Raw genomic sequence first — 13,646 nt, 5'->3', positions numbered from 1 at the left:
AGAACAATGTGATGAACGAATTTGAAGTGTTCAAATTCTATTTTTGTAGCAACGCGTTTAATATATACAATATATTTAACCTAATGTTTAATTGTGAATTAAACATAAAGAGAGAGAAAATAGAAGATATTTAAATAAGATTTAAATATCAATATTATGAATAGGGATTCATATAAAATGAGATTAGTGGTTGGATTTAATATTAAATTAAATTAATTAAATTGTTTAATTAATTATTTCATATTAATTTAATTTTAAAATTGATTATTAGAACTAATTTTGAAATTAAATGGAATTGGTCAAAATTGCATTAAAAGTCAAATTGTTGACTAGGTAAAAAATGCAATGGAAGTCAAATTGTTGATTTTTTTTTATTTTTGCAAGTCAAAAAGTCAAATTTTTTGACTTCAGACTTTAAGAATCAAACTTTGACCAAGTTAGTGGAAAGATCCAACATTTCTGAGTGAGAAATTCCGACTATTGAATTGATAAGTGTTGTCTTCATCTGAAGACACTTAACCCACTAAATCCCACTTTGAGTTAGTGGATTTTTGAGTGTCAAATTCTCATCAAAATCAAAGTTACATGTTTTGCATGTAATGGTCTTTAAAAGGGAGTGTTTATTGATTTTTAAAACTTCTTGACCTTAGTGGAAATTGATGAGATTATGTGATACTCTCATCCATTTTTCTCTCAAATTTTTAGCTTTTTCCTCTTCAAATTAGTCACTTACTGGATCCTACCATCCTGTTCTAAGGTCGAAAATAGTCGGAAAGACTCTCTGGTTGTCTATGAACCGTTCTTGAGGAGATTGGAGCTAATTTGGAGAAGATTCAAAATCTACAAAGGTTGTATTATTTCCCCCCTTTTATTTGTTTCTATTGCATGCTTATCTTTGTAATTAACCTAATTTGAGTACTTTAGATCTGTTTTTCTTCCGCTGTTCATGTGTTAGTTCCATCAATTGGTATCAGAACATGCTTAAAGTACTCAATTTTTGGTTAATTTATGCATATAGTGGGTATTGATTCATGTTATGAATGCTTGTGTTCTAAAATGGATAATTTTGGTTTTGGCATCTGTTTTTCCTCTTGGGTTATAATAATTATTGTAATTTCCCAGTTTTTTATGGGCTTTAACATGTCGTGAAGGGTCTGTAAATTTGCTAGAGTCATTAGAGTCAAAATTAGGCTGTAATTGCTCGGTTTCGGAAAGAGGACAACTCCATTTTTGGTAATTTTTTAGCTTACAGACCCGCCTCACAACCCGACCTAGAAGGTGCCTGATCTGCGCGGAGGAAGTGCTGACACATGTAGGTCTAGTCCCGGCGACCCACCCGTGACCCAACCTAATCTGTCCGTCCGGTTGAAGCCCAGTGCGCGCGGCCCGTCAGGCTTACGCCAGTCTGTGTTGATAGACCAAGCGTTCGTAGCCCAGTCCAAGGCGTCTGTTCGCCAGCCCAGCGCCTGCGCGCAACTGAGCCCGTGACCCGCCTGCTCAGCCGACCCGTCCATTTGGAGCTCCAGCCAACCCGCCCGCTTGGTTTTGGAGGCTCAGCCGGTCCAGATGGTCTGGATCGATCCGGTTCAAGCTGGTTGACTAGTTTTGATCGATTTTGGGTTGTTTTGCTGTTTTGAAGGCCGGTTCAAGTTTCTTTCAAGTGGTTCGGGCTAGTTTGAAGTGTCTAGAGGCGGTTCGGGGCTGGTTTTTGCTTATTATTATAATAAGTGTAGTTTTTAGCTAGCTTAGGATGCCAAAACCGGTCCATTTTAGTGTGTTTATTTAATTATGCATTGTGAATGTGTGAATTAAATAATTTATCTATTGTGTGCATATTGTATGCCATGTAGATTTAAAATTCCACCATAGGATAAGCATGTAACATGCATTGCAAGTATATTATAAGTGTTATAATGTATAGTATGCATGTGTAGGATTCCATGGCTTTTGATATAAGTTGTTATATTAAATGTATGGAATGAATGTTTATATGATTGTTATATAAAAGCATGTTATGGATGTAATGTATGTCTATTATTTTATAAGTTGTTATAAGATTGGATTAGACATTAAAATCCATAACAAAGATAAGTTGCATGCTCACTTAGGTTAACCATATGTTTTAATAGTTAAAATAGGTCAACGTCTTGTAAAATACGGTTACAAACTCAACCAGCATATAATTCTGTCTAAGGCTGGGGTACTTAAGTTGACGGTCTATGGAACACCTCCTACCTGGGGATTATGGCTGAATAATTGAGAGTTATTAACCGATTTTATGAGCACACGAGAGCGATGTGAAGTGTTAAAATTGGTTTTTTACCTAGACATCGTAGGTTAAATCCAATTATAAATGTTATACTTGGATAAACACCTATACTTAGGTTGTTTAATTAGCTGGAACATTCCTAAGTAAAGATTTAAGTAGAATACTCGAGTCCTACAAAATAAACAATTAAACCAAATTAAGTAGCTAAAATTATTAATGTATGTTCAAGCTTGAAGTTATTTATTTTGAACCAGAGCGAGCCCGAAATAGCCTTATGAATCTTCCATTTATTTTCCCCTACACTAGCTCAAAGGATCTTGAATTTGCTTTCCTAAATTCAAAGTGGTAATGACATAACATTGGATTAGTCAAAAATCTATTTACCATCGCCTTTTTTTTCACATGCTATTACTTTTTTTCTTTCTTTCATATTTTGCAATAACAAGGGGAAACCTAATTCAGGAAATCAACTTTCGTTTTGGTTTGCCCACATGGGTGTCATGCGAATCATCCAACTACAGGCCAATTTTCCTTCAAAAGTGCCTAAGCTCACTCATTCCTCTAGGATACTTTAGTTCAGAGGGAAACCATGAGTGTCATGACCACCCCAAGTTAATCATACCCTTTGAAGAAGAGGAGTAGACCCCTAAACATGAATAACTGATTATCATTAATTTTTTTTCTTGCTATAGTAATATCAATTGACTACATCTCAAGCATGCATTACTGAATTGGACCTTAAAAAGACTAATATGTATTACCAAGGCCTATCGGAGTGAGAACAAACTTATGGTCTTATAATTAAATTCTAAGCAACCGTACATGGTCAAGATAGATATGCAACGGACTTGGAGATGTAATAAAAATTTTAAGCAGAATTTTAAAAAATATCATGAAAATTATGAACCCTTTCATTCGACCTATTCTCATGCAAAAATAATTCCTCGAGTGCGTCATAGGCTAGTCATCATAAGGAACACAACAACAAGACAAACAAGCAAGCAAGCATCTTCTGAGTATAGCGCTCAAGGACCCTAAATAATATCATCAATAAAAAAAAAATTTTAGCCCAAAAATTTGAAAAAATGGCCCAAAAATTCAAACATCCCACCCCCAAATTTTAAAATAAACATTGTCCCCACTGTGATTAGAAATAAAGCATGAGGGATCAGAATACTTCCCTAACAATGAGGTGAAGGAAGGATGTAGGGCATCCTGGTCAACTCTTTTTCTCCCCAAAAATCCTACAAACAAGAATAATAGAAAGAATTAGGCTCAATAAATGAGAAAATTAAAAAGAGAAATACTGAATTGAAATCTATCCTAGAAAACAAATAAATTTAAATCCTGCTGCCTCCAGGTAGCGCAAATGTTTATGGTCGGTTGCTCAACCGTGATGGCTTGTTTCAGATGTAGACCGAAGAGTCCAACCGCTTGGCGATGTCGAAGCAATCCAAAGACTCGCCATCATGGTAGACCTTTAACCCGTGCCCATTAACTTTGATGACTTTTCTTGTCTCAAGATTAACAATGTCTAATGCACCATAAGGATAAACGTGAGAAACACCAAAGGGCCCAATCCACTTGGACTGGAGTTTACTAGGCATAAATTTCAACTGAGAGTTATAAAGGAGTACTTTTTGCCTTACTTGAAATTTCTTGGGTGCAAGCATCTTGTCATGAAGGTCTTTCGCTTTTTGCTTATAAATCAAGGAATTATCAAAACATTCTAACCTTAGCTCTTCCAACTCCTGAAGCTGTAGAAGTCTGGCCTCCCCAGCTGTCTCTAAGTCCCAGTTGCACTTCTTGATAGCCCAATAAGCCTTGTGCTAGATTTCAACTGAAAGATGGCATGCCTTACCATAAACCTTCCAGTAAGGGGACATTCCAATAGGAGTTTTGAAAGCTATCCTGTAGGCCCATAGAGTGTCATCAAGCTGAAGGCTCTAATCCTTCCTTCTTGGGTTGACCACCTTTTCCAAAATTGTCTTTACTTCCCTGTTGGACACCTCCGCTTGCCCATTGGTTTGAGGGTGGTATAGGGTGGCAATATGGTGTTGGACACCGTATTTCTTCAACAGGGATGCAATGACTCTATTGCAAAAGTGTGATCCTTGATCGCTGATGATTACTTTAGGGAAACCAAACCTGCTAAGAATGTTAGTCTTCAAAAAACCTGCAACCACTTTAGCATCATTAGTAACTATGCCGTCCACCCATTTGGAAACATAGTCCACTGTCAATAAAATATATTTGTACCAAAAAGAAGAAGGAAAAGGTCCCATAAAGTCACTCCCCCAAACATCAAATATCTCACAAAAAAGTATAGGGAATTGTGGCATCTCATTCCTACGGGACAACCCTCCAGATTTTTGACACCGCTTATAAGTTTTGCAAACAAAGTATGCATCCCTAAATAGTGTGTCTCAATATAAACCAGAATCTAAGACTTTTTTGGCGGTTCTTTTGGGACTGAACTGCCCTCCACATGCATGCTTATGACAAAATTCAAAAATAGAAAAGAACTCATCATCAGGGACACGCCTTCTAACTACCTGATCTGAACAAAACTTCCACAGAATAGGATCCTCCCAAGCATAATATTTTGACTCACTTTTAGTTTTATCTTGCCTATGTTTTTTCATCCTATGCGGGAACTTACCAGTGGTCAAATGTCAACGTACCAGGGAGTCATAGAAATACCATTTGTCTGCATCAAAGTGTGGTTAGGGAAGTCTCCATCAGAATTGAGGCAACCTCCCTATGCTACAATCCTACTCAGGTGATCAGTAACGGAATTCTCGCATCCTTTTCTGTCTTGGAGTTTAAGTTGAACTCCTAAAGGAGAAGAACCCACCTCAACAATCTAGGCTTCGACTCCTTTTTTGACATCAGGTAGCATAGAGCTGCATGGTCAGAGAAAACAGTAACTTCATATCCCAAAATATAAGAGCAAAATTTTTCTAAAGAAAAAATAACAGCTAAAAACTCCTTTTCCGTCGTGGTGTAACTGCACTAAGCTGGGTTGAGGGTCTTCAAAGCATAGTAGATGGCGTGATGTTTCTTATCGATCTTCTGCCCCAACACTGCTCCCACAGCATGGTCACTCGCATCACACATGATCTCAAAGGGAAAGTCCCACCGAGGAGCCTAAATAACTAGAGTGCATGACAAGACGTTCTTTAGCATTTCAAAACTTTTCTTGCATTCGTCATTAAAAACAAAGGCCACGTCTTTTTGGAGAAGGGAGGTCATCGGTTGAGCAATCTTACTGAAATCTTTAATGAACCTGCAATAGAACCCTGCATGACCAAGAAATGAATGAATCTCCCTCACATTTGTGGGGTAAGGGAGCTTAGCAGTAACATCAATTTTAGCATGATCTACCTCTATACCATGCTCAGATACTATATGTCCTAAAGGTATGCCATGAGAGGCCATGAATGACACTTTTCAAAATTCAGAATAAGGTTAGACTCAATGCATTTTTATTTTTCTAGAACCCTAGACAAATTAAACAGACAATAAGCAAATGAGTCTCCATATATAGTAAAGTCATCCCATAAAAACCTCCATGCATTTTTCAATATACTCAGAAAATATGGACGTCATACAACACTAAAAGTTACCAGGAGTGTTACATAGTCCAAATGGCATTCTTCTGAAAGTGAAGGTGCCATAAGGACATGTAAATGTCGTCTTCTGTTGGTCCTCTTGATTTATCAGGATCTGATAGAAACCAGAAAAACCATCAAGAAAACAGAAGAGGAGCTTTCCAACAAGCCTTTTGAGCATATGATCAATAAACGGAATGGGGAAGTGGTCATTTCTAATTACAACATTTAATTTCCTAAAATCTATACACATCCTCCACCCATTCTAGACTCTAACAGGAATCAAACTACCCTCATCATTTTTAACAACAGTAGTAACTATTTTCTTAGGCACTACATGAATAGGACTGACCGATTCGCTATTAGGGTTAGGATAGATAATACCTGCATCTAAGAGTTTGAAGACCTCTTTCATAGCAACCTCATTCAAGATAGGATTCAGACACCGTTGGGGCCGTCGACAAGGCTTAGCTCCATCTTCCAAAGAGATTCGATGCATGCATACAACGGGACTAATACCTTTAATGTCGGCTGATGGCGGGAAATTAGAAGTCAATTTTACTCGAAAACCAAAATCCCGTGGACGCGGTATGCGATGAATGTTCCTAAGATATACGTTGATAGTCATGCGTCGATGATCATGCATTGGACGGATAATGCGTTAACGAATGTATGTGATGACCATGTGTCTTGCCACAAGTTTTCTTACGCTGGAACCAAGTATAATTCCAACGCAAGTTTCTTGGGTAATTCGAGGTCGAACCCAGGGACTTGTAGCTATATGTATGCGGTAATGTGCATGCGACGGTTTAAATAAAAGAATGGAGGGGATGTTACTAAGTTAATCCTACTCCTACTCCTATCTAACAGACAACACAATGAGAATATGCATGAAAGGTAGAGATATGACAAACCTTGACATGAAATAAATGTGTGGGAAAATAGATAAAATGCGAAGATGATTTCATTGCAACCCTTAAGAGTGACCGCAAGGGCAACCTTAGTCAACGCAAGCCATGCGATCATGGAATATACATACAATAGTAAACCACCTCTCGGTGCGAATGCTACGGCTTCTAATGCTAGAACGCATGCGATATATGCGATAAGTCTATAGGACCTACACATAAGCCTCTATTCTCATTTATGCGATGACAGAGTGACACACACACAAATAAGGCGACCACATAATATCATACTATTCCTAGGGTGCATGCGATGCAGTGTTGACAGACAGAGCTTATCTCTAAGTCCCTATCTCTTGCTTATGCCGATCTAATCTCGCTCTCTAGAGTCTAGATTCTAACCTAGCTCTCTCGAGTCATTAGGTTCTTTATTTAGACTCTCTCTCGAGTAGCTTTAAAGGGGTGTTGGGCACAACATAAAACAAGACAAACACATGAACTTGGTTGACACAAGATTACTCCTATCTCTAGTGAACAATGCATGCCTTGCTTAATGCGTCCAACCATTTATCCTCCCGGGTAGTTGACTGTTGCTGACTTTACTCATAGACAAGCAATGCGTTAGCCTATAGACAGGCATTGCAGCAGCTTCACACTAAGCAAATAAGATTACTCACACACTCGAGCAACGCACACCTCTAGATGGGTTGCTACATGCTTCATATTCCTAATCCACATGACTAAGTATGCAATACCCAAGCACTCCCACTAAGTGTTGCAATGAAAGTAAAGATGTTAGCAAAGAAGATGGAGATGGAGTCGAAGGAACAGAGAAATGCATTGAAAACAGATTGTATTAATTCCTTAATTCCAAAATGTCATATAATACAATATGAGAAAACAAAGGGAAATGAATTGACCGGCTGGAAGCAAAGATTTGCTCCCAGTGGATGTGCGTCAAGGTTGCCGGTGGTGTCATGGATGGGCAGAGGAGCTGACTCTCTTGAGATCTAGCTCCGATCGAAGGCTCCGGTCGTCACTCGGAATGGATGAAGGAGGTGAAGAACTCTCAGCCATCTTCTCATGCATTTGTCTGGATTGCAAGGATCTGCCCTAGGCGAACCTCAGGCGAAAACCTTGGATCCTTTGAATTTCTGCTCATCGACTTCTATTTATAGAGCTTGGGTCGCCGACAACATTAATTTGACTGCTTTGAGTCTGACATTCGGCGCGTTAGTCCTTTCTGAACCTTTGCCACTAACGGCATGGTAGGTGAAATGTTAACATCATCTTTTGGTCTTTCTAGAGGTAGATGCGTTGATGTGTTCATTCCACCTACCTTGCATTGATCTCAATAGAATGTGTTGTCGCATAGCCGCAATCATTCAATGGCTGCATTCGCTTAATACCGCAACTCTACATGATGACCACAATCACTTGACGAGCGCAACTCCCATGCGATGGACACATACGGCTGATTACCACAACATCCATGCGTGATCAATGCGTTTCCTTTGGCGATGGAGTGTTTCTCCCCATCCGGTCGTCTATGCGGTGGTCCAGTTTTTGCGTTTGCATTCATTTCCTACATTAGCTACAAAAATAGAACATTGAACGCATAATTAATGCAAAGTAATGGGTTAGCTGAGATTAGATATGCTGATCGACGCAAACTCTTTTTCTCGTGAATTCCTAACATGATTGACACATATTCTACCTAACAACCTTCATAATTCTAAGTAAAAGGCTTAAGATGACATACATTCCTGTATGTAATCATCGGCTAGCATCCATTTAATGGCCATTTTATATTTCTGCAATACCTCAACTAGCTGCTTTTCTTGTTCCTCAATTAGGTGCTTGGAGATAATAATAGGCAAGGTCTCAACTTCCCCCAGATAGGCATACTTTTAGTGGTCTGGAAGCTCCTTCAGCTCTAATTTAGGTGCTTGTAAAACAGAAGGAAGCACCTTGTCAGAAGATTCAACATCAGAACATGAGGGCATACTTACCGGCTCTGTCATGGACAAGGTGGCAAGCTCCCCAAGGGGGATCAAATCTCTTGAGTCATCCTCATCGTTATCATAGACATCTCATATAACCTCCTGCTCAAGACAGTCAAACACATCAATCTGGCACAAAGAATGTACTTACCCTATGGTGGAAGTGTTCATAGCATCGAAAATATTAAACTTGACCAACTCACCATCGAACTCCACAGACAAAGTGCCCTCATTTACATCAATATTAGTCTTGGTCATCTTCATAAAAGGCCGCCCAAGCAAGATTGATGCAGATGGGATGGACGTGGGCTCTTCCATCTTAAGAACATAGAAATCGACAGGAAAAAGCAACTCATTGACCTAAACTAGGACATCCTCTATGACTCCTAATGGGTGAATAAAGGACCTATCTACTAATTGTATGACAACTTCAGTTTCAGTTAAGTCCTTTAATTTTAATTCTTGATCAATCGAATAAGGCATAACGTTTATAGATGCACCCAAATCTAGCATGGCCCTATCAATTTTCTTTTTGCCTATGATGCAAGGGAGAGAAAACATACCTGGATCCTTCTGTTTTTCTGGTAAGTTTTTCTGTAGAATTGCAGATACTAATTGACTTACCACCATTCTCTATTTTTCCTTGGCTTGTCTTTTCCTCATGCAAAGCTCCTTAAAAAATTTGGTATATTTGGGGATTTGCTTGACGACATCGAGGAGAGGAATATTTATCTCAACCCTTCTAAACATCTCAAAAGCTCCTTGTCCTTGTCTGCAATTGCTTCCTTTGGCCTAGCAAGACTGGAAGGAAAAGGGGCTTTAGGTACATATGCATCTAAAGGGGGATAAGAGTGAGATGATATTCCCTATTTATTTTGTGGTGGCAAAACGGTCTGACTAAAGAAGGAATTTCTGGTTTCTCCAATTTTGGCTCTTTTATGGACTCAACAGGTAGCTTCAACTCTTTGCCACTCCTCAATGTGATTGCACTAACATTCTCTCTAAGCATTGACTCAGGTTGGGACGGAAGTTTGCCAAACCGTCTATCTAATTTGCTCATAGAGGTGGCTAGTTGTGAGAATTGGCTCCCCAAAGCTTCAATGGCTTTCCTTGTATCTTGCTGAAAATGTTGTGTATCCTATTGAAATTTAAAGGAGTTGTTAGCTCCTTCCTCTTTCCTTTCCTCCCTTCTTTCCCCCGCTCTTTTTCTGCTCGCTTCTTTTCCTCTCTCCTTTCTATCTTTTCCGTTTCGCCTCTTTCTTCTCTTTCTCCTCCTTTCTCTTCCTCATTTTCTTCTTCCCCTTTTTCCTTTTCTCCTCTCCTCTCTTTCACACCTCCTTTTTTTCACTTTCTATTCCCTTCTTTTTCCTCCCTTCCTGTCGTTGTTTTTCTCACTTTCCCCACTCCCCTATCCATTCCTTGTATTCTGCCATCCCGTACTCTTCCCCTTTTTTTTTGTGTTCTTCGTCCTTTCCCTCTTTCCCTTTCCTCTCATCTCCTTTTTTTCCTTTCTTTTTCCTTTCTCTTAATTCTTCTTTCTCTTTTCTTTCCGCCTTTCCCTCGCTTTTTCTCCTCTCCCTCTTTTTTCTCCTTCTTGTTTCACCCTCTCTTTTTTCCTCTTTTTCTATCTCTTTCCTTTTTCTCATCTCCCTTCTCTACTTTCCTATCCCCGTTTTCCTCCCGCTTCCCTCCTTTTCTCTTATTTCCCTTCTCATTTCCTCTTTTTTTCTCTATCCTTTTTTTCCTCCCTTCCCGTCTCTTCTATATTCCCGCTCCATTTACTTTCGCCTCTCTCCTCTCTTCGTTCTCTTTCTGTTCCCCTTTTCCCTCTTTTTCCCTTTTCCTTTTTACCTCTCTCCCTCTCTTACGCTCTTTTTTCGTCCCTTCCCCGCGTCGTCCTTCTTCTCCTTTTTTTCTTCCCCTCCTCTTTTTTTCTCTGCCTTTCCTCTTTTCCTCGCCTCACCGCTCGCTCCTTCTCCTGCAGCTAGTTCCTCCTTCTCCTCTCTTTTTTTATCCACCCTTGTTTTCCCCTTTCTCCTTTCTCCCCCCACGTTCTACCTGTAGTTTTCTTCTAATCTGCACTTTTTCTCTCCCTTAGTTCTCCCCTCTTATTTCCTCCCCTTGTTTCCTGCTCCACTTATATCGCTTTCCGTATTGGCTTTTGTCTTTTTCTCCCTCTTTTTTTTCCTTTCATCTGCGTCCACGTTGTCCCACTTCCCTTCTTCCATCTGTTTGCCTTTCCCCCTCATTCCCTTTATCTTCTTCTACTTCCTCGTTCCTTTTCTCCTTTCTTCTTCCTACTTTTCCTTTTTTGCTTTTTTTTCCCTCCCCCTTTCTCTTTCTTTTTTCCTTTTCTTTTCTGTTTTCGCTCTCTCTATTTCATTTCTCTTTCCTTCCTTTTACTCTTTTTTTCTCTTGTCTCCATTCCTCTTATTTATTTTCTCTCTTTTTCTTTCCTCCTTTCTACTTTTGCTTCCCTTCCACTCTGCCTCTCCTCTTCCTTCCTCCTTCTTCTTCTTCCCTCCCGTCCGCCTGCTTTTTCTCTGTCTTCTCTTCTCTTTTACATTTTCCATCTTCCTTTCTGCCTTCTAATTCCCTTTTTCATCTTCCCTCTTTCTTTCGTCCCTGTTTTCTCCCTTCTCTTTTTTTTCCCCCTCCTCCTCTCCCTTGTTCCCTCGCTTGTTCCACCCTCCTCTCTCTTTGGCTTTTTTCCTTCTCCGCCCCCTTCTCCTGCTTTCCCTTCCTTCTTCCGCCTCTTCTCTGCTTCTCCTTCTCTCTTCTTTGCTTTCTTCTCCTTTTTCCTTTTTACTTTCCTTTTTTCTTCTTCCCCTTCTCCCTCCCTTTGCCACTTTTCTCCCTTATACCTGCCTTTTTCCATCTCTCCTCGCACTTCTCCCCTTCGCCTCTTCATTCTTCTGCTCCCCCTCTTCTCCTCATTACCTCACCTCCCCTCCTTCTTTTCTGTCGTTTCCTTTCTTGCTTCGCTTTCTGCCTTTTATTCCTTGTCTCAGCTTCTTTTTGTCCTTCCGCTGTTCTCTCTTGCCCTTCTCTATCTTCTCCCTTTCTGCTCCTCTAGTCTTTCTCTCTTTCCTTTCTTTATCTTTCCTTCCTTTTCTATCTTTTTTCCTTCCCTCCTCTTCCTTTCTACGCTTCCTCGTTTAATTTCCTTCCCTCCCTTTTCACTTCCCCTTTCTAGCTTTCCTTTTCTCCTTTCCGCTCCTTAACTTTTGTCTTTACTTTTTGTTTCCTTTCTTCCTTTTCATTTGTCTTCTTCTACCTCACCTCTCTACTCCTTTTCCTCCTCTTTTATCTCCCTTCTCTTCTTTTCTTCTTTTTCTTCCTTTTGCCCTTCCCCTCTTCTCCTTCTTTCTTACCTTCTTCCCTTACCCCTCTTTACTTTCAACCTCCACATCTCCCTCTTCATTTTTTCCTTCCTGACCACTCATCCTTCACCCTATCCTTTTTCTTCGCTACCTAAATTCTAACTTTTTCTCTACTTATTTTTTTTTCTACCCCACTCGCTTTTTCTCAGCCCATTCTCCTATTTACCTTCTTCCTTTTCCTCTCGCCCTTTTCTCCTCCCTTTCTCTCTCCCCTCCATTCCCACTTCTCCCCCTTCCTCTCCCTTATTTTTTATTACACTTCTTCTCTACCACTTCTTCCCGCTACCCCCACTCTTCTTCCTCCCCAGTCCTCTTTCCTTTCCTATCTTTTTTCCTTATTCCATCAACTTTTCCCTCTTCACCTTCCCTCCTTTTCCACACCCACCTTTTCTTTACTCGTCGCCTCCTTTTTCCTTTACCTTCGCTTTCTGTTCCCCTTTCTCCCTCTCCATCCCTTTCCTTTCTATCATTTCCACCCCATTTGTTTCCACCCTTTTTTACCAGTTATTCTTTTTTCTCCTTTCAAATCAGCAAGAAGAAAAAGGATGAACAAGGATATTTTTTTCCATTTTTTTAGGGGGGGGGGGATGCCCGGGGGCGGGAATTGGGTTGTAAAAGGTGACCGAACCAAGTACAAAGGGTTAAAAGCAATGCATTTCATTACTGACATTTCTTTTCTTTTTTCTTCTTTTTTTAAATTAATTTTGACAATTTCTTATTACGTTGGGAAAATTTCATGGAATAAACCCAAAAATAAAAACTTTTCTATGGATGTTTCTAAAATCTTTTCTATAACTGACCTTTTTTCCATGTGAAATATCAATTTATAACTAGGGTTGGCAACGGGCGGGGCGAGGCCGAGGATGTACTCCCCATCAAGAAGCACGAACACCAACACGCGGACACGACGAAAAGTTGATTTCATAAAAAGTAGGACACGACACGTGGGACACATTTTTTATTAAAAAAATTAAATATATGTCATGCAATGAACACATTGTGAAATATTCCATTTAAAGAAATCATTAACAACCATACAATTCATGAAAATAATGATAAATAGATAAGATGACTAACGTCCAATGACTATGGTCATTAGTCAGCGAGAGTTTTGCGATAGGCAATGCGCTACACGATGAGTGACAACGATATTGTTGGGTGAGAAGCGACAGCGAGAGAATCACTAAACGATGGCGCTGAGCTAAACGATTGAAGCATGCGTTGATTAGTCTTAACCACCGATTAAGGGCAACGACTGTTCTAAGCACCGAATTTAACTTCCATTTAAGCTGAAGGTGTCATGCTAGGCTTTAATGGTAAGCAGTGAAAAGTAGTATAAAAAGAGAGGCTGAACTTTAAAAGCTTAGTTTGATCAATTCCTCCGTTGGCTCTTGCACCATCGCATAGCTCCATCGTTTACTTAATCTCTTACTATCGCTTAACATCCAATCCTCTCGCTGTCGTTCATCATC

The sequence above is a fragment of the Benincasa hispida genome, chromosome 2, assembly GCF_009727055.1.
Source record: "Benincasa hispida cultivar B227 chromosome 2, ASM972705v1, whole genome shotgun sequence".
Taxonomy (NCBI): Eukaryota; Viridiplantae; Streptophyta; class Magnoliopsida; order Cucurbitales; family Cucurbitaceae; genus Benincasa; species Benincasa hispida.
The sequence above is the reverse complement of the archived record's forward strand: the minus strand, read 5'-3'. Positions refer to the sequence as shown.